At 29.6% G+C, this 22,325-nt stretch overlaps 1 long non-coding RNA gene and 1 pseudogene across 2 annotated transcripts; one reads left to right on the forward strand and one right to left on the reverse strand.

Moving 5' to 3' along the window:
* Positions 1-296: 296 nt before the first annotated feature.
* LOC124921801 lies at positions 297-801 on the forward strand (annotated as a pseudogene).
* Positions 802-17,985: 17,184 nt separating this feature from the next.
* LOC124922529 lies at positions 17,986-21,331 on the reverse strand. Of its 2 annotated transcripts, XR_007097828.1 has the most exons (7): positions 21,125-21,331; positions 20,216-20,363; positions 19,458-19,850; positions 18,831-18,889; positions 18,590-18,735; positions 18,262-18,368; positions 17,986-18,121 (listed from the first exon to the last, which is right to left on the reverse strand). It is a non-coding gene; the product is annotated as an uncharacterized LOC124922529 (long non-coding RNA). The 2 variants fall into 2 exon arrangements; XR_007097827.1 differs by lacking the exon at positions 19,458-19,850.
* Between the last annotated feature and the right edge of the window lie 994 nt (positions 21,332-22,325).

The raw sequence follows: 22,325 nt of genomic DNA on the forward strand, positions 1-22,325 counted from the left end.
TATTCATCTTATTAGTCGGTGCCTAAAAGACCAAATATCACGAGTTCGATTTTCACTTTAACACTTTAAATTAAATTAAAGTGAAGGTTATATAGAAGACCGGGTCAGTTTTGTCCATTTAAAAAAACAAATAATTATATAGGGGGTTTGGAAATTCTATGAAAGTGGCAAAAAATTTCCAGAGAATTATTCCTATAAATTACCCCATAATTTGATTAGCATAACACCACCTATAGCTATCTACAGAAGTACTACAATTAATATAATCCCACTTACCAAACTCAGCTACTAGTTCTAAGGAAGATCCAACAGTATGGGGCTTTACCATCTCTCACTAGCATTAGTTGTGACATTCATGGCCATGTCAATGCTTCCTCAACTCTCAACTGCCCAAAACTCCCCCCAAGACTATGTTGAGGCCCACAATGCTGCCCGGGCTCAGGTGGGAGTCGGGCCCATCGGTTGGGATAAAACGTAGCCGCATTTGCTAGAAGTTACGCCAGCCAGAGAGCTGGGGACTGTAATCTCATGCACTCAGGTGGACCATATGGCGAAAACCTTGCAAAGGGTTTCCCGAACTTCACGGGGAGAGATGCTGTGAATATGTGGATCGAGGAGAAACCCTTCTACGACTATGACTCAAACACATGTGTCGGAGGTGAATGCTTACACTATACTCAGGTTGTGTGGCGTGATTCAGTAAGACTAGGATGTGCTAGGGTTCAATGCAATGACGCTTCGTGGTTCGTCACTTGTAACTATGATCCTCGAGGCAACTTTGTTGGGGAGAGACCTTACTAGAAAACTGAAAGTCACAGTTATTGTCATGACTTTTAATTAATATAAGAATGAATAAACTTTGTTTGTATTTAATTAAAGATGTCGTTCATGCGACCACTTTATTAAAACAAACTCTAGTACGGTATGAAAAAATAAACTATAAATATGCCTAATATTTATTAAATAAAGAATATTTGTTTTTATGTTTGATTGCTAATTAATAATTATGTTTTTTTATCCTTGTTTGATTGTTATCATTTAATTATTGTTAGAGTTTGTCTAATTTTGATTTTTAACTCTCACACTTTTAGAATTTTAATAAATGTTTTAACCATTTTTTAAAATAAATTGGAATGTACGAGGGAATTAAAATAATGGCTAATCGATATTATGCTCATTTGTGTATTTAACTAAGTTTGAGATATTTTTCTTTACATGAACTTATTTGAAATTGTTCCTTATAATGTTTTTTTTTAAATTACTTATTTTACATTTAATTTTGTTTGAACTTTAATCATCTAAAATCATTTAAAATATTATAAAATTGTTAATTAGTGTTTAAAACAAGCACACATTCCTCATTTACATACTATAATTATTTTTTGTATTTATAAGTTCAACTGTGAAAAAAATTTCCGCTTTCGTGTTCATGTGATTTCTGTTGGAATTTAGACTATGTAGATTATTTCCATTATATGAATGGAAATGATAATTCAAAAACAATTCTGAGAATGGGTGAGTCCCAAGAATAAAATCGAGTTAGTGGATTTGTCCACATTGGTAAAATAGCAAAATGTAGCATTTTTCCATTAATCCAAGTGGGGTTTAATTTATTTGCATAATGCATTTTATTGCATAAAAATAAATAATATATTTGGATTAAATATTAATTGAATGAGTCAGTTAAATGGGTATTAATATCAATGTGCAAATGAGAAATTTTCAATCAAATGCAATGATAAATGCATACGTTTGAAACCTTTCACATGCAATTGATGAGAATGCAATTGATTGCATTAATTGATTTTATTCCTACGTTAAAAAATTAGTCATTATGTTGATTGACTAATTTATCTTTATATATCTCAATTGATAATACGTTGTTAAGAAGAGATATAACAATTACGGAATTACATAGCTTCTAATCCTTCAATCACCCTAAATGAACTTTATTGGTTTTTATTTTCAACATCACAAGAAGCTAGCTACTTAGTTTTTAGAAAAAATCTTCCATTGATCATTTTAATTGTGGCTTCACACAATTCTGCTTTGATCCCGGTGATAGTCCAGGTACGTTGGTCAAGTTCGTTGTGTAGTGATTCTGGTGCTGAATCACTACTAGATTCGTTGTACCCTGGGAGACAGCCATTTACGATAAGCTCCAGCACAAACGGGAGACGATGGAACTGTTTTAAGGGAAATGTGTCTAACACATGCCTCGAATCAACATTTTATTTGGTGATTTCGTTCTTTGTAATATTGTATTTATTTAATTTGTTTATAACATCATTTATATATATATTTCTGTTATTTTTCAAGATAAGAATACTAACAATCTTAAAACAGTTTCTTTGTGCTAAGCTATTTAATAGCTTGCGACATCGAATATTTTTTTTTTGTCTTTGATGTTTCAGAAATACGAGTCGTGGTGTTGCGAAAGAGATAATGCTCATTTCGGAAAAATGGAAATGATTCATCTTAAGAAAAAAAAAACAACAAATAAAGATAAGTCTTTATTATATATAAATATGTTGATTATTAGCACATATGTTCTTATGTTGTTAAAACTTAATTTTATAAGCTAATATATTTTGATATAAATTTTTTCTTAAAGAACTTTAATATGTATATTCATTATATAAATATTATATATAAAATAAATTAGAACATAATTAATTTAATTTGTTCTAGTTTTATTTTGAAGATTTGTTTGGTTATTAAAGTTATTAATAATAATGAATAAAAATAAGAAAGTAACTAATATGTTAGCTTTCAATTTTTATAAAATTTATGGTGTTAAAATTAATTATAATTGAAACATATGGTTTCAGTTTTAAAATAATTAATTATAATATATACCTTCTTTTTAATTAAGCAATATAATTAATAAGAATATGGTATGAAGATTTAATAAACAAAGAGAGAGATATCTTTATTTATACATTGTTTTATATATTACATTTTATTACGGTAATAAGTTATGGTTTTAAATGTGCATATATTCATTTGTTGACAGAGTCTAGTCAAATATGAAGTATAAGTTGTCTCTAGAAAGAAGACAAAAGGTCATAAAAGCGGTACAATAATGAAATTGAAGTTCAGACGCGCAAGGAGGTGAAAGGTCGCATTGGCGCAGTGGTTTGAAGTTTAGACGCGCAAGAAGGTGAAAGGTCCCTAGTTCGAATCTCTTTTAGCCAATGATTTCTTTCGTAGAAATCTAGTCACTTATGGTTTCTTTCGTAAAAATCTGATGTGTTAAAAAATGACACTAGTCATTTATGACGAAACCATTCAAATTTCTTCTATAGAAATTATTAGATGAATGTGTTAAAAAAAAATGACACTAGTCATTTATGGTGGAATCATTCAAATTTCTTGTATAGAAATTATTATATGAATGGATAAGTCAATGATTTCTTGGTAGAAATCAGACTAGTTAAAATGACTTTAGTCATTGATGTTGAAACTATATTGAAATCATTCTAATTTCTTGTGTAGAAATAATATGAGATGAAGGGTAGTCAATGATTTTTCTTGTAAAAATCAGACTTGCTAAATTGACTCTAGTCATTGATGTTGAAATCACTGCAATTTCTTGTGTAAAAAAAAAATTGTAAAAAAAAAAATAAAAATTGTGAGATGAATGATATCTGATATATGATTTTAATCATGGATGTTGAAATCATTTTAATTTCTTCTATAGAAATTATTAAATGTGAATTGACACACTTAATGATTCCTTAAGTGCTGGAGCCATTCTAATTTCTGGTGTAGAAATTATAAAAATTTAAGTTGCCAAAATGATGTTGTTATTAATATTTTGAGGCATTTAAATTTCTTGAGATTAAATAATTTATTTGTGTTAGAACTTATTATAATCATGCATTTAAAAAGACACGACTATGTTAGTCGAAATTGTCTTTGTAAAAATTGACTCGGTGAGAACAATTTACCCAAAGTTATTTCTAAGCATACAAAGTCGTTTCACGTCGATTATTGTTCAGAATATGGAAATGTAAGTGTTTTAATTAAGATATAAAATATATTTATAATTATATTTTATTTGATTATGTTGGTAAGTGATTATTTGTATATATATCATGCAAATTAGTTAATAATATGATGATTCGTGTTCATTCGTAATATGTTTATATAGCCATTAGTATACATATATGAATAACGATCAATTATAAATGCATTTTGTTTTAATATAAAATTCTAAAATTTTTTTTTTCATAAAACTATTTGTCTTTTGGTATGCAAAAACTTTTATGAAAAGTTAAAGTCATATAATTAATTAAGAAACGGACGAATTGATGACATGAATAATTATTTATAATAATTAGTTATTTATATTTGATTAAAGATAAATTGTCAATTAATGTATTTTAGAAAGATATTTGTTTAATGATATATGAAGTAATTATAATATATATATGACATATTATTTGATTATGTTATTCGATTATATATTTGATATACATGGTTCAATTTCATCATAAAGACTTGTTTAATTTGATGTTTTTGAAATCTAATAACTGCAAGAAAATTTGTGTTTCATTTGAGAAATAATGTGGCAAATGTGCCGATATTACGGGATGCAAACATGCAACCGGAAATAAATGTTTAAGCGACTTCGGTCAAAGATGCTTGAAACATTATGATTTCTTTGGTAGAAATCATGTGATATGGTGAATATTTATTTGATTAAATATTCTAATTTCTTTTATAGAAATTAAGTGTTGAAATAAATATTTTAATTGATTAAATATTTTTAATTTCTTATGTAGAGATTATGTGAAGAATGATTTATATATGAATAAACATTCTAATCTCTTGTATAAAAATTATATTTTATTCAATTAAATATTTATGATATAGTTATCTTATTCATTGTATGATGAGTATAACAAAAGAAATCTGTAAAAGAACTATGTGACAATTTCTTGATTAGAAAATCATTGATTTAAATCATACAAATGTGTGTAATTTAAAAAGGATACCAACACGAATGTGGGGGCAAATACTTTTTATTGATTATAACACAAAAATAATTGTGTATATTATGATAAATATAAAAATGATTTGTTGTTAGAGAAATATGTTCTCTATAAAAGATAAAGTTGCGCAACTTTATAAAAAGAAATAAAATAACAAGAAAATACCTTGTTTATATTTGCTGAGTTGGTGTTCAAATCGATATTTTAGATTTGAGGATTTTAAAATCAAGAGACGTGTCATATTTTGACATTATTTTCATAAAACTTTGAAGAACCAATGTCTTCAAAAGGATTTTATGAAATAAATGAAAAAGAAAATTTATAAAGTCTTGATATGACTTATAACAAATTTTATAATAATGATATGAAAATTTGACCATACTTTTATTAAAAAGTGGATGTGACAATTATATATATCATGAAGACAATGAAAATTATTTCATTACGTGTCTTTTGTACGATATTTCTATCGTTGAAAATTACGATAAAAATGATTAAATCCATAAAGGATATGAATTGCACTAAACGAAATATCATGTTGTTATCAAATGATATACTGATATTATTAAATGAAAGACTTTACGTCTTAAAGTGAATATGTTTACACTTAGAAGTGCAATCTACGTATGGAAATCTTCTAAGAATCTTATGATGGATAGATTAAACGTTATAATCTATATTTTTGACTTATGTCGAAAAATAAAATATTTTTATGTAAAATATATAATCGTTTACACGAAGGCAGAATAGTTCAAAGACATTTTGTCTACTAGTTAGCCAAGTAAACAATATTTTCATAAAAAAAAATTAAATGATAAGCATGTACGAATAATATGCTTCTTATTAGAAGATGTTTCAAGGTTAACTAAGAATGTACCAACATAAATTTCTAATTATTGTGATAGTAATTAGAAATTGGACAAGCTTAGAGTCAGTGACAAGTCTAGACATACACGTCTTAGACATAATGTCATTAGACTATACTCTCTAATAGAGTTATCAAATTTGACTATGTAAGTCAAAGATAACATTGTGGATCCACTAATCAAATTATTGAATATAGAGATAGTTTGAAGTCTTTTGAGACATTAGCATATTATAAGTTGGTATGAAGGAAAACCCAACCTATGCAGACTGGAGATCCCAAGAACTAGGTTCAATGGGACAACCTAATTGTACTAACTTGGAAAGTTATTGTTGAGGAATAATCCTATAATAAAACAATATATATTTTGACGAGGATAAGCATATCGCTTTTAATGATTCTTTGTGAGCAAAGAGATCACCTATGTGAGGGAGAAGTGGGGCCGCTTCGAAGGAATTGCACGGCTCAATTCTAGACCCTCTCACAGAACCAGGCGCGTGTTCCATGGCCAAAATGGACACAACCATGAGAGTTTGACATGTATCAGGGAGAATTCTATGTGAAAGTGTGTAATCGTTTACACAAAAGGCAGAATAGTTCAAGGACATCGAGTCTACTAATCAGCTAGTAAAGTTATATGCTTTCACAAGGGAAGGTTCAAAGGGTTACACCTACCTATCCTATGTAGAATTCAACTGTTGAACCTTCATCGGGTTAATCTTTCAATTTCCATTCATGTGGGGGATTGTTGGAATTTAGACTATGTAGATTATTTCCATTATATGAATGGAAATGATAATTCAAAAACAATTCTGAGAATGGGTGAGTCCCAAGAATAAAATCGAGTTAGTGGATTTGTCCACATTGGTAAAATAGCAAAATGTAGCATTTTTCCATTAATCCAAGTGGGGTTTAATTTATTTGCATAATGCATTTTATTGCATAAAAATAAATAATATATTTGGATTAAATATTAATTGAATGAGTCAGTTAAATGGGTATTAATATCAATGTGCAAATGAGAAATTTTCAATCAAATGCAATGATAAATGCATACGTTTGAAACCTTTCACATGCAATTGATGAGAATGCAATTGATTGCATTAATTGATTTTATTCCTACGTTAAAAAAATTAGTCATTATGTTGATTGACTAATTTATCTTTATATATCTCAATTGATAATACGTTGTTAAGAAGAGATATAACAATTACGGAATTACATAGCTTTTTATCCTTCAATCACCCTAAATGAACTTTAGTGGTTTTTATTTTCAACATCACAAGAAGCTAGCTACTTAGTTTTTAGAAAAAATCTTCCATTGATCATTTTAATTGTGGCTTCACACAATTCTTCTTTGATCCCAGTGATAGTTCAGGTACGTTGGTCAAGTTCGTTGTGTAGTGATTCTGGTGCTGAATCACTACTAGATTCGTTGTACCCTGGGAGACAGCCATCTACGATAAGCTCCAGCACAAATGGGAGACGATGGAACTGTTTTAAGGGAAATGTGTCTAACACATGCCTCGAATCAACATTTTATTTGGTGATTTCGTTCTTCTTAATATTGTATTTATTTAATTTTTTTGTAACATCATTTATATATATATTTCTGTTATTTTTCAAGACAAGAATACTAACAATTTCTTCAACTCAATACTCAGACGACAACGTATGTAATCTTTTTCATTTATTTTTATTGAAATTACTTTTTTGTACATTTAGTTTTGTTTGAATTTACATTTTAAACATTTAAAATCATATAAATGTTATAAAACTGTTAATTTATGTTGAAAATATGCACAAATTCCTCATTGACGTAATATTTTTATTTTTTGTAAGTTCAACTGCGGAAAAAATTTTACTTTTACATTTTGTTTTTATGTGATTTTGTTATTGTAATACAAAACTCGCAATATGTCTTGAATCGTCCGATCATACTGGACTTAGACCGAAAAGGTGATTATCCTCTTAATTAGAATATTTTATAATGAGATTTAATGTAATTTGATTTGAAAATGAAGTGAGTTTGTTAATCGAAATAAGTCATAACCCAAATTTCATAAACATAACTTAATTGGAACTTTAGGCGATATATTATTTTAAATTAATTATCAAGAGGGATTAAATTTCGACCATAAAATAAAAGTTGTTCATACTTGAGTTATTTTTTATTTTGTACCTTTGAAAAGTATCTATCTATTTCTAATAAAAATAAATGTGAAATGAGCAATTTAAAACCAAATAAATTAACAAGGAGCAATTAAAAAAAACTATATATAGAAAATATTTCAAAATTAAATTTAGAGAGTATTATACCTGTTACCTTTAAAATAAATATTCTTAATTTCAAAAGGTTAGTTTTTCTTTATGAATTCTTCCTATAACAAGTTTTTTATATTTTTTTGTCTGGTTTGTATGACATTTTAATGTTCAATTATTTTTTTTTTATAAAAATTTAATAGCTCTAGCATATTAAATATTATACAGCCTCTTTTATTTTGTAGAGCATTTTTACTTTGCCAAAAATAAATAAAAGTGTAATTTCTGGAAAAAAATAACATATTATTCGTCACTAAAATAACATATTTTATATGCCTTAAAATAATTATAAAATGAGGTATATGGCAGTACTTAATTAACAAAACAAATTATTCATCAAATTATACATCGCTGAAAACATTGAATGACTCTTAGTTATTCTGTCTAGGACATTAAGCGTGTGAATTATTTGATTGGTTTTGTTTTTTTTTTCTTTAATTTTTAAATTTTTTTTAACTTTTTTTAACATATTCATTTAAATTAAGTTATGATATTTTATTTTATCTTATAACTTAAATTATGATGATTTTCTTGTATTTAGCATATTGTCACGGACTAAAACTCGGTCACCGAATATTTCCTCATCCCGCGCGACACTAGTCTAGATTGTCACAATCCTAGCTAGTTAGTCTTTCTAAGGATGCAAGAAGATTGAATATTTTGAGAGAGAAAAAAGTTGGAGAATACTTGTTTATTACAAGTGTGAGGTACACGAATGTGAGGTATTGTGAGGTATTGTGAGGTGCTTGATTTATGGCCAAGACTTGTTTATATACAAGTGGATGGATCATTCTAGATCCTCCTTGACCTAGTGTTTTCTAGACACTTCTATATCTAACATAGACCCAAGAATTCCTAGAGAATTCTACAAACTACTTACTATTAAGAACTCCTAGAGAATTCTTGAGAGTTCTTCTATTCACATACTTTAGGAACTCCTTCAGAATTATAAAGAGTTCCATGAACTTATCTACAACTAGGAGCTTCTAGAGAATTCTATAGATTTCCAAAAAATAGAAAAGACCACAAAAACATAACAACATCTAGAACATTCTAGATCATGTGCATGAAGGCTTTACATCTTTGGATTTTGGTCACACCATTTGAGTGGGTCATGACATTCCCCCACCTAAGTCATGGCCGTCTCGGCATGTCCTTAGACCGATGCTCGGTATGATTTTTATCGACCAGCTCCAACTGATATGAGATGTTTCCCACACATCCCTCGATTTTGATCGGTCCCTCGCATCTGCGCACAAGCCCCTTGATCCCAGATCGTAGAGACTTCAATTGTTGCTTAGGTACTTCCCCTTCCTTGGAACTGTCCCCATCATCCTTCCTAGCAAAAGTGGAAAATGTCCCTTTACCACGTTTGCGACCTCAGATGAATCTCATCGTCGAGAACATGCCCACCCTCTTATTCCCTTCTTGTTGGTATTACGTTAGTCTTCCTGTGATCCAAAATGATTAATAAATCGGAATAAGGCATTATACAAGCGCATATATGATCGAACTATTGTAGTTCCAACACTACATCGTAGTCTTCCATAGGAACTAAGGTAAACAAGACTGTCCCATTAATTTTTGTAGGATTTGTTGGATGAAGAATTACTAATCTTTTTTTGGAAAATTCTGATTTTTTTAAAACATTTCGTCTAAAATAATTTGTCTACTTGTTGAGAAAAAAGCTAAAGTCGTTAACCATTATACATAACAAACCTACGTACATGTACCCTATGATATCTTTTATCCATAAATCTCCTTTTGAAACTCAAAACCTCCAGCACAAAATGTTCAATACAATTTCAATGTCATATTTGTGTCAAAAACACATCCACACATTAAAAATAAAATAAAGAAACCAAACACACATAAAGTAATAAAAATCAAACTCTTACAAACTCACCGTATCCATCTTTATTCTTGGTACCCCAAGAAGAAACAAATTAAACCTGATTTAACTAATTGTACCAAGTTTAAATTCTGAATTTTGAAAAGCATAAATCAAACATTACCATTGCAAGGGTGAATATAAGCACAAAGTTAAAAGTCAAAAAATTCAAAGAGCTGAAAATGAAGATCAATTTCAACCGAATTAAACAACTCTCCAAAATTTATGCAAATACATTTGGTAGCAGTCCTAATAATATCAATAAGCAAAGTAATGCATCAAAATATGATTAATAAATTAAATGTTTAAGTATATTTGCGGATCATATATTTAACTCCCTTGTGGCCACATTTTAACCCACCAAGGTAGCCCAATGATAAGAGTCGACTTAAAAGATTAAAATGTCACGGGTTCGATTTCTATCAAGGAGTGTTTTGATGTGAGAGTTCTTCCAAAGACATTACAATACTCTTGTGGAGAAACAAGTAGGTGGGAGGAACAATTTAAGTTTTATTCCTAAAGAATACAAAAATTACTTGTGATGAACAAGATATTGTATGATTGTGGATACAAAGGGTGTGTTAGAATATTGCATAAAATGCAATTTTGTTGGAAAAAATGTATATTCGATTCCCTACTTGATTGAAAAACTTAGGAGCAAATAAAACACAAGTAAAATCGGAAATAAATAACACAATGAGAACACGATATTTCTTCCTCTCTTTTAATTTTTGACTTCTTTTTCTTAATGACGGATGCTACTATTTAAATAATAGAGTTATTAGGTTATAACATAATCCTTTAAAATACTATATTACCCTTAATAAATTAAAAGTGAACTTGAACCACTATTGGACCTTTTTCATAGTTAGGAGCCCAAACAAAATTCAACAAACTCCCCCCTCACAACTATTGGGAATAATGTTGTCAACCCGGCGAACAACAAAATTTAACTTTCTTTGTGTATTGCCTTAGTTATCATATCAACGTTATTATCGTTTATATGCACCTTTTCTAAAATTAATAACTTTTTATCTAACGCATCTCATATCCAATGATACCTTACATCAATGTGTAGTCTACAATAGTATAGAAACTGCTATATTCTAATCAAAACTTTATTTTTAAATAAATTAGTGTAGTCTTTCCAGCCTAATCATTTAAAATAAAAATAATAATTTAAATACTTTATCAATATTTAAAATTAAGTTAAATAAAATTAATTAAATAAAATGGTTAAGTAACATGTCAACCCTTAACTTTACCATTCATTCATGTCTTTACTTCCTTTTTTACCTTTGAGCTATAAGAATCCCGATCCGAGAGTGAATAAGTTTAATCAATCTAATTGGATATTTAGTTCGGGAGTGAATAATTTTAATCAATCTATTTGGACATTTAGTTCGAATCTTTTGTTCTCAAACCCCATTTTCCAACCAATCAAAATACTTTTAAATATTATATTATTAAAATTGAGTCGGGTTTAATAATAATAAAATATATCTGAAACCCAAGCCCGACCCGTTTCTTTCCCCGTTTTATCGTTCGTCATTCTGTTAGTAACTCAAATTTATTTTTCACGCTTTGTCACTTTATCTGCCATAATCGATTCACATCATCACTCCTTATCTCTTCCAATTACACCATTTTATTATGATTTGCGATTTTCTCCTTAGACCATTCACAATTTTTTACCGAAAATAAGCCTAGTATCTCACCAAACTTCAAGAATCTTTGTTGGTAACTAGCTCCGTTTCTCGCGAAAATGATACACTTGACGTTTTTAAGAACTAACATGGTTCTATTTTATTTGTTTGAAATGTTATGTTTTGTTTGGAAAACTAACAAAGTTATGCTTTGTTAATTAATAAATAAACAATGGCGTCAACAATCAAGATGGGAGGTAACATATTTCAATAATCGTGTATAATGTCATTCATATTACTACAGTTTTAATGTGATGCCACTTTACACGATAGATATTGTACAACAACCCTAATGTGAAGTGTGCTTTACACGATAATTGTTGTATAATAGCTCTAATGTGAAGCGAGTTTTACACGATAGTTGTTGTACAACAACTCTAATGTAAAATGTGCTTTACACAATATCTGATGTACAACAACTCTAATGTAAAGCAAGATTTACACGATAGTTAATGTACACCAGCTCTAATGTGAAGTGATATTTATACGAGAGTTATTGTACAATAACTCTATTGTGAAGTGATTTTTACACGAGAGCTGTTGTACAACGAATTTAATGTGAAGCGAGATTTACATTATAGAAACTCGTATTTCACGATATGTGATGTACAATAACTCTAATATAAAAGGCTTTACACGATAGCTTTTATACAACAACTCTAATTATATTAGATGTTCACCAACAAATTATTTTTTAAATGATCTAAAATTGAGAGTGAATATACAAGTTGCCCCCGTCAATTAAATTTGGATGAAAACGGTTAGAATTTGGAGAGTACTACCCCCTAATATTTTAGAAGAATTTATACCACATATGGGTAGAGATTTAAGAAGATTCCTATAAATTCTATTTAGTATACGCTAAAGAAGTTGGATTTGGTATAAGGAGCAGTTCAGAATACAATGATTAATCAGTTTCAATACTACAAAAGGTTTTTGTTGTAGTGCACAATTTCAAAGAGGAAAAGATAAAAGATATGTTTGTGTCAAATGTAGTCGTCTTGAAATAATGTTTAGTTTTGAGGCTAAATGAGGATAAATAGGGGAATACATAGAATGTTTAAAGTAGTGGACTTTGTAAGTGAGCATAAACATCCTCTTACAAGTCCAATTAAATCTCACATTTATAGATGTCATCGGAATATATTTGCATCTGTAAGTTTATAAATTGAAATGACATTTGATGTGAGAGTCCTTCCAAAGACATCACAATGCTCTTGTGGCGAAACAAGTAGGTTGGAGGAACAATTTAGGTTTTATTTCTAAAGATTACAAAAATTACTTGTGATGAACAAGATATTGTATAATTGTGGATACAAAGGGTGTGTTAGAAATATTGCATAAAATGCAATTTTGTTGGAAAAAATGTATATTCGATTCCCTACTTGATTGAAAAACTTAGGATCAAATAAAGCACAAGTAAAATCGGAAATAAATAACACAATGAGAACACAATATTTTATGCGGCTGTAAGCAAAAATCTATTAGTAGATTTTCTCTTTCTTCCTCTCTTTTAATTTTTGAATTATTTTTCTTAATGACGGATGTCGCTCTTTAAATAATAGAGTTATTAGGTTATAACATAACCTTTTAAAATACTATATTACCCTTAATAAATTAAAAGTGAACTTGAACCACTATTGGACATTTTTCATAGTTGGGAGCCCAAACAAAATTCAACAAACTCCCCCTCACAACTATTGGCAATAATGTTGTCAACCCGGCGATTGAACAACAAAATTTAACTTTCTTTGTGTAGTGCCTTAGTTATCATATCAGCGTTATTATAGTTTATATTCACCTTTTCTAAAATTAACAACTTTTCATCTAACGCATCTCATATCCAATGATACCTTACATCAATGTGTAGTCTACAATATTATAGAAACTGTTATATTCTAATCAAAACTTTATTTTTAAATAAATTAATGTAGTCTTTCCAGCCTAATCATTTATAATAAAAATAATAATTTAAATAATTTATCAATATTTAAAATTAAGTTAAATAAAATTAATTAAATAAAATGGTTAAGTAACATGTCAACCCTTAACTTTACCATTCATTCATGTCTTTACTTTCTTTTTGACCTTTGAGCTATAAGAATCCCGATCTGAGAGTGAATAAGTTTAATCAATCTAATTGTATATTTAGTCCGAGAGTGAATAATTTTAATCAATCTATTTGGATATTTAGTTCGAATTTTTTGTTCTCAAACCCCATTTTCCAACCAATCAAAATACTTTTAAATATTATATTATTAAAATTGAGTCGTGTTTAATATTAATAAAATATATCTGAAACCCAAGCCCGACCCGTTTCTTTCCCCGTTTTATCGTTCGTCGTTCCGTTAGTAACTCAAATTTATTTTTCACGCTTTGTCACTTCATCTGTCATAATCGATTCACATCATCACTCCTTATCTCCTCCAATTACACCATTTTATTATGATTTACGATTTCTCTCTTTAGACCATTCACAATTTTTTACCGAAAATAAGCCTAGTATCTCGCCAAACTTCAAGAATCTTTGTTGGTAACAAGCTCCGTTGCTCGCGAAAATGATACACTTGACGTTTTTAAGAACTAACATGGTTCTATTTTATTTGTTTGAAATGTTATGTTTTGTTTGGAAAACTAACAAAGTTATGCTTTGTTAATTCATAAATAAACGACGGCGTCAACAATAATGATGGGAGGTAACATATTTCATTAATCGTGTATAACGTCATTCATATTACTACAGTTTTAATGTGATGCCACTTTACACGATATATATTGTACAACAACTCAAATGTGAAGTATGCTTTACACGATAATTGTTGTACATCAGCTCTAATGTGAAGCGGGCTTTACACGATAGTTGTTGTACAACAACTGTAATGTAAAATGTGCCTTACACATTATCTTGTGTACAACAACTCTAATGTAAAGCGCGATTTACACGATAGTTGATGTACACCAACTCTAATGTGAAGTGAGATTTATACGAGATTTGTTGTACAATAACTCTAATGTGAAGTGATTTTTACACGAGAGCTGTTGTACAATGAATTTAATGTGACGCGAGATTTACATTATAGAAGCTCGTATTTCACGATATCTGATGTACAATAACTCTAATATAAAGGGCAATAGCTTCTATACAACAACTCAATGAAGAAGATTCCTATGAATTCTATTTAGTATACGCTAAAGAAGTTGGATTTGGTATAAGGTGCAGTTCAGAATACAATAATTAATTAGGTTCAATACTACAAAAGATTTTTGTTGTAGTGTACAATGTCAAAGAGGAAAAGATAAAAGATATGTTTGTGTCAAATGTAGTCGTCCTGAAATAATGTTTAGTTGTGAGGCTAAATGAGGATAAAGAGGGGAATACATAGAATGTTTAAAGTAGTGGACTTTGTAAGTGAGATGTCATCGGAATATATTTGCATCTGTAAGTTTATAAATTGAGATGACATTTGATGTGAGACCTTCCAAAGACATCACAATGTTCTTGTGGCGAAACAAGTAGGTGGGAGGAACAATTTAGGTTTTATTCCTAAAGATTACAAAGATTACTTGTGATGAACATCACAAGATATTGTATGATTGTGGATACAAAGGGTGTGTTAGAATATTACATAAAATGCAATTTTGTTGGAAAAAATGTATATTCATTTCCGTACTTGATTGAAAAACTTAGGAGCAAATAAAGCACAAGTAAAATCGGAAATAAATAACACAATGAGAACACGATATTTTATGCGGCCGTAGGCGAAAATCTCTCTTTCTTCCTCTCTTTTAATTTTTGACTTCTTTTTCTTAATGACGGATGCCGCTCTTTAAATAATAGAGTTATTAAGTTATAACATAACCTTTTAAAATACTATATTACCTTTAATAAATTAAAAGTGAACTTGAACCACTATTGAACCTTTTTCATAGTTGGGAGCCCAAACAAAATTCAACAAACTCCCCCCTCACAACTATTGAGAACAATTTTGTCAACCCGTCGATTGAACAATAAAATTTAACTTTCTTTGTGTAGTGCCTTAGTTATCATATCAGCGTCATTATCGTTTGTATGCACCTTTTCTAAAATTAACAACTTTTCATCTAACGCATCTTATATCCAATGATATCTTACATCAATGTGTTTAGATCTAGAATGAAATGTTGAATTTTTTGCTAAATTAATACCACTTTGACTATCACAGAGAAGCGCATACCACTCTTTCACAATACCAAGTTCAAATAGCAATTTCTTAACCCAAATCAGCTCCTTACATGCTTCCGTTGTTCTAATAAGTTCAGCTTTCGCGGTTGATAAAGCAACACACTTTTATAGTCTCGATTACCAAGAAATATCTCCCCATCCCAAATCAATCAAGTAGCCTGAAGTGAATTTTCTTGAGTCAACATCACATGCCATATCTGAGTTGGTATAACCAACTAAATTCGGACTCTCATTTCCAAGGCAAGTCTCATACTTGATGTGCCTCGGAGATACCTCAATATCCACTTCCTAATATTCTTTTCCCGGATTTGAAAGAAACCTGCAAATAGTACGAACAACATAAGCTATATATGGTCTCGTGCTAACCATAACATACATAAGACTACCTACAACTGAACTATAGGAAATATTCTTCATATATTCATTCTCATCATCGTTTGAAGAGCTATATTTGGAGCTCAATTTAAAATGAGTCGCTAAAGGTGTACCGTTACTTCTAGAATTCTTCATATATAATTTTGTAACACTTTCTCAATATATTCTTTTCTAAATCTTCAACATGTTTACGGGTGCTCCGTACGACTTTCAAGCGAGTTCAATCAGATAGTATTCTATTTGAATTTTAAGAGCTACTTTAGCTCCTTTTGAGATAGTCAAGGAAACGATTGACCTTCCATTATCCTTAATTGTTTTCTAAATCCTCATTTCACTCTTCGTGTTCATTTTTTTATCCATGAATTGCTAGAAAAATCAAAAGGTCTACCACATATCTCAATGTGATCATAATCAATTGTTTAAAAGTATTTGATTATTTTCAATGCCCCTAATTTCAATGTCAGGTTTTGAGGTTTGACTTGATCAATGTTAGATTTTTACCTAAGCTAAAAGTATCGATGAATGCCATTGATCCGCCTATGTAAGCTTTCTACCTAAGCCAATAATCTTGAATGAATGATGTTGACCCGCTTGGGTTAACTTTCTACCTAAGATAAAATTCATGAATGAATGACGTTGACCCAACCATGTTAATTTTTTACCTAAGCTAAAAGTCTTAAATGAATGGTGTTGACCCACCTAAGTTAACTTTCTACCTAAGATAAAAGTTTTTAAGAGGGGTGTTGACCTGACTAGGTTACTTTTTACATAAGCTAAAAGTCTCGAAAGAGTTGATGTGACCTGGTTGTGGTTAATTTTTACATAAACTAAAAGTTTATCATTTTAAACATTATTTTTATTTTGATAAAAATACCCTTAGTGTCACTACAAAAAAAATGACTTTCGGCGACGCTTAAAAAGACTTCTGCCAACCTTTAAAAGCGTCGCCAAAAACATTACCGACACTTATTCTTGCGTCGCCAGAAGCAGGGTCGGCGCAAGTTTTTACCACGCTTATTTAAGCGTCGGCACAAGCGTTGCCGAAAGACGAAAGTTTTAACAACGCTTATTTATGCGTTGGCAACATTAAAAAACGTCGCTAAAAGTCTATTTTATTTTTAAACTATTTTTTAAAAAATTGTTTGTTTCTATTTTCATTTTAGATGTTATTAAACCCTTAAGGTGAACCCATATTCCAACACATTATAACCTTAAAAGCACTTCAGAAACTAATGAACTCTCACATATTTTATATACCAAAAACTTCTTCTTTTTCTCCGATGTGGGATAAATGTCATATTAACATAAAAAATATTATGAAGTCTGATAAAACTCTGCACAAAAAATCTCAATATTAATCCTCCATTTAACTTTACCTGGTCTTTATCACCTATCAGAAATTTATATTAAACATGAAATCAAAATATGAAGTTGGATAAAACTCTCAATCACAAATCTCAATATCAATCTTACATTTCCCTTTATCTGATCTTCATCACATATGAGCAATCAGTGAATCATTTACAGCATTCATCGGTATATGAAAATAGAACTATAGAGAATGGAAAATAACTCAAAAAAGGCAGCATCTATAGAAGTAGTGCCATTCCTAGCAAGACAAACACAAAACACAGTAGCACAATAAGTAATGCACAAACCAACTACCAAAATCACCTGATATGAATCAGCAACTAATGCTAAGGTTGTCAAGGCACCTTCTTGTACCATTTGTTTACCATTCTGAACACACACAACATTACAATAAGAGGGAATTGGTTCATTAACATTATGATCTGCAAGTTTACATTATGCTAATTCATATTTGTCATAATTAAATAACAATAAAATTAGTAAGTATGTAATACATATATTCAGAATACCTGCAAAAGTATAAGCAGTTTGCTGACCAACCAGTCCAAATATGGTGTCAAAATGTCCGGGGTACAATTCTAACTGCAATTGAGCAGTGCTAAGGCAACATGTGTGCCTGTATAAAAAAAATAACAAGATATAGAATCATGTAAATGTAAAATTAGATTAACACCTCAAAGAATTTCCCCAGCTCATAAAATCAACTACATCAGACCATCATCCAATGGATAGAAACTCATAAAAGAACTAATGCATAAAAGTCGCAAAGCAAATTTCATGCCAAAAAGTCACATAAACAGAAAGGCCAAAAGTTCAATGTCAAGATTAAATACAAACCTGTACACGAGGGTTCTGGAAATCATCCATTGCTGAAGCTAAAGTTGGTAGAACATGTTGGTGGTACTGAACTTGCTAGGAAACTATCCTCAACCTTAATCCCAATAGTATGTCTTGATTGAAGACCCTCACAATTGTACAATTTCCTGCTCATTTCATGCAATTTTTTTAACATCATAAAAAAGATAGTTTTTAGAAATAATCTGTTTTTCTTATGAAATATTGACAAGCCTGAGATTACCTATGTAGATGTCATTATGTTTGGTTCTGGCAGAGAATAGCTTGATGCAAGTTTTTGACCTGGTAACCAACCAATATATGGAGAAGCTATTAGAAAACTAACCCAAATCAATGAATTAATATATTTATATCAAGTTTTGAGAATTCATTATTTGTGTTATGGCACTGAAGTGGACTACCCATCTCTGCAATGAAATCAAAAATCAAGAGTTGAATCACTAAAAATAACTCATAAGAGAGGTAAATAATCTCACTTAAGGTACTAATGAAGACTAGAAGATCCTGAAAACCATACAAAAATGTAACTAATTGATTCAAAATGATTCTGTCATTGTGAAAGAAAAAAAAAACTGCTTCAGATATTTCAAAATGTTTCCATTTGGAACTACTAATTGTTTTTTATCTTAAAACAATTTTGATTTTCCAAAATTTTACCAAGATAACTTTCATACCAGTAAATGAAACCAGAAGATACAAGAAGAAAAGTGAACACAACACTTGTAGGTTTCATTGCAGATATGTAATTATATTCTCCAATTTCATGGCTAATCTTATCTTGTATCTCCGTCTTAAGATAAATAAACACTAAATAAACACCATAACCCAAGAAATCAAGTTACAGACTTACCTGGATTACATAATCTTGTTTGTCTAATTTAAAGAATGTTTTGAGAATCCCAAGGAGAAAATGAGTAAAATAGCCCATTTAGTAAACCAAAAGAGATCAAACTTGTAATATGATAAATTAAATATTTATATCTCTAATGTTCTTTTTACTCGGATATCCTAACTTTTAATAATATACATAAAACTTTTTATATTATTTAAAAATAATAATGGAAGAAGGTGGTGGATATTCACCAATGGAATCAACTTCATCAATAGAATCAACTGTTGGGAGCAAAGTCTGCAGAACTTAATGGACCAACATTCTTTTGCTAGAGAATTGTTCCATTGTATGCATCAATTGCCAGTACAAAAGCCTTTGAAGGGAAAGTAATGTACAAACAATCGTTGTTTCCTGGAGTAACGGTGAATAATTTATCAACTAAGCTTAAATCCTGAACCCATTTGAAATATACATGAAACTTTTTATATTATGAAGAAAAAGGGAATTGATTTGGGTCACTAATCCCATAAACAAATATACAGACTCACCATTCCGTTCTTTCTACTGAAATAAACAACTAAGAAGTATCACCATAACATCTTATCAAGTTATTTGCACTAAATAAATACATTATTTAAGAAATCCAATAAAAACAAACAATTTTAGAAGTCAACTTTTGTTTTCTCTATGAACATCATCAAATAGACAATTACAAGAAACCTGCAAACTTAGTAATACAGATGAAAACAATTTGTTATAAAAACTCAGAAACATACCTTGGAAAGTAGCAACTTCCACGACCCGCAGATCAAGGCAAGCCCTAATAGACAACGTTGTGCACATTTGATTCCATACCAAGGCCGAGTTCTAAAGAACGTCGTTAGAAAGGCATTTTGTTGCTTCACATTCAATCGAAATGTTGTCCTAAATTAAGAAGACATCTCTTAATTCTTTATTTCTAATTTGACTTTCTCATCGTTTCAAATTAATGATCAAATTTGAATGATTCAATACATACTAATAAAAGATAATTCTGATATGGAAGTCTTATATGAAACATCATGTTCATTTCAGAATTTAGGTTAACATCTTGAACTACAATCTACAATCTACAAAATATAATTCCTAAAATCATTTTCAAAGCCATACTTTCCAGATTGCATACTTCGACATATTACTTTCAAAATAGTGTTGGATCAAAAGTTTGGAATATGTCTAACTCGTGATTTGGTTCAGCAACATTCTGGTGCAGTTTTAAACATAAACTAATGACCTTAAAAATGCACTAATTTAGCTTACTAGTTTAGTTTATGTATCTTTCTTTAGTCTATTCAAGCAATATCTATTTCAGAATGCATTATACAACATAAACAGCTTGTTAACATTAACTAAAAACAAAGATATTAAGATCATTTTATCAAATTCAAGCCTTCTAAAGTGAAATATGAGATTAGCTTTAGCTCACATAATCATCAAGGTCTAATTCTCAATTTTAACTAGAGAAAAAGGAAAGTCCCTATGGTCATTCCACAATATCAGTATTCTAAGAAAATCACTAAAGGAGAGGACTCGCCTCAAGTAAAAAAGCGAATCCAAGCATGAAACAAATAGGCACAATGAAAAAACTCATACAGATCTAAGAGAAAACAAACGGATGATGAGACTATGATATACGAAAATTTTACCATCTATATCTTTATCGAAGAGACTGTAGGCTTCCTTTAATTCAGAAATCTGGTCATCGGTGAGCTGATCTACCATTTGAACTAACTTTGGAGAGGGAGTGAGCAAGAACAATCGTGGGGAAGAAGAGATTCTGAGATGAACTGCAATTTTTTTGTCATCGGTGAGCTGATCTGCCAAGTTTGGAATATGTTCCCATTTGGAACTATTGTTAGGTTAGAAAATGAAGAGTCGGAGGTAGTCTCATTGATTAGGTTAGTAAAATAGTGGTATTGGGCTTTTTTTTTTGTATGTATACTGCTTTTTAATAAAAACAAAAATAAAAATATATAAGTTAAAATTTTATATTTAAATATAATATAATGTTTAATTTATATTATATTTTACTTTAAATTAAAATAAATTAAAATAATAATTCAATAAAAGGAATGATAATAAAAATAAATAACACTGTAAAAATTTTTAAAAATTATGTCATATAAAAATAATAATAATAAAATTTTAAGTCAAATTTAATTTTAAAAAAAGGAAAATATTTATAAAGTTTAAAATGAAAACATAAAAAATATTAAATTTAGAATAGTTAAATTATAAGTTTTTTTATAAAAATAAAATAAAGGTGGTAGTATATATAGAAAGGTTGGAAAAAGTTTTTTTTCTTTTTTTTACCCACGCTTAATATGCGTTGGCATATAAGCGTCGCTGAAAGTATATTTTGTTGTAGTGTGTTAAATAGGGGTTTTGTATTTTTTGTTTTATTATAATTAGAACCGAACCCATGACAGGCTGTCTACATATTCTCATAAAATATGAAATCATGTCCAACGTAGTTCTAGTTACAAAAAAGTTGAAATTGAAATTGTCCTTGTTGTTGTGCACTTAGTGCTAACATAGAAAGTTTTATTTTTGGACATTATTATGACTAAATCCATGATAGGTTGTCTACGTATTCTCATAAAAAGTAAAATCAGATCTAACATAGATCTAGTTACAAATAAAATAAATTTGTTTAGTTTATGGTTTTAGGTTTTATTGGAGACCGAACCTCGTGAGAAACTGCCTACGTACTCTCATAATATGAGAAAATATAGTCCAACGTAGTTCATTTTAAAAAAAAAGTCAAATCAACATTGTCGTGAAATGTCTTCCACCTTTGTCCTTACGTTTCTTATTTCCGATGTCATTGACATGTAACTTAAACAT

This window comes from Impatiens glandulifera, chromosome 1 (genome assembly GCF_907164915.1).
Source record: "Impatiens glandulifera chromosome 1, dImpGla2.1, whole genome shotgun sequence".
Classification (NCBI taxonomy): domain Eukaryota; kingdom Viridiplantae; phylum Streptophyta; class Magnoliopsida; order Ericales; family Balsaminaceae; genus Impatiens; species Impatiens glandulifera.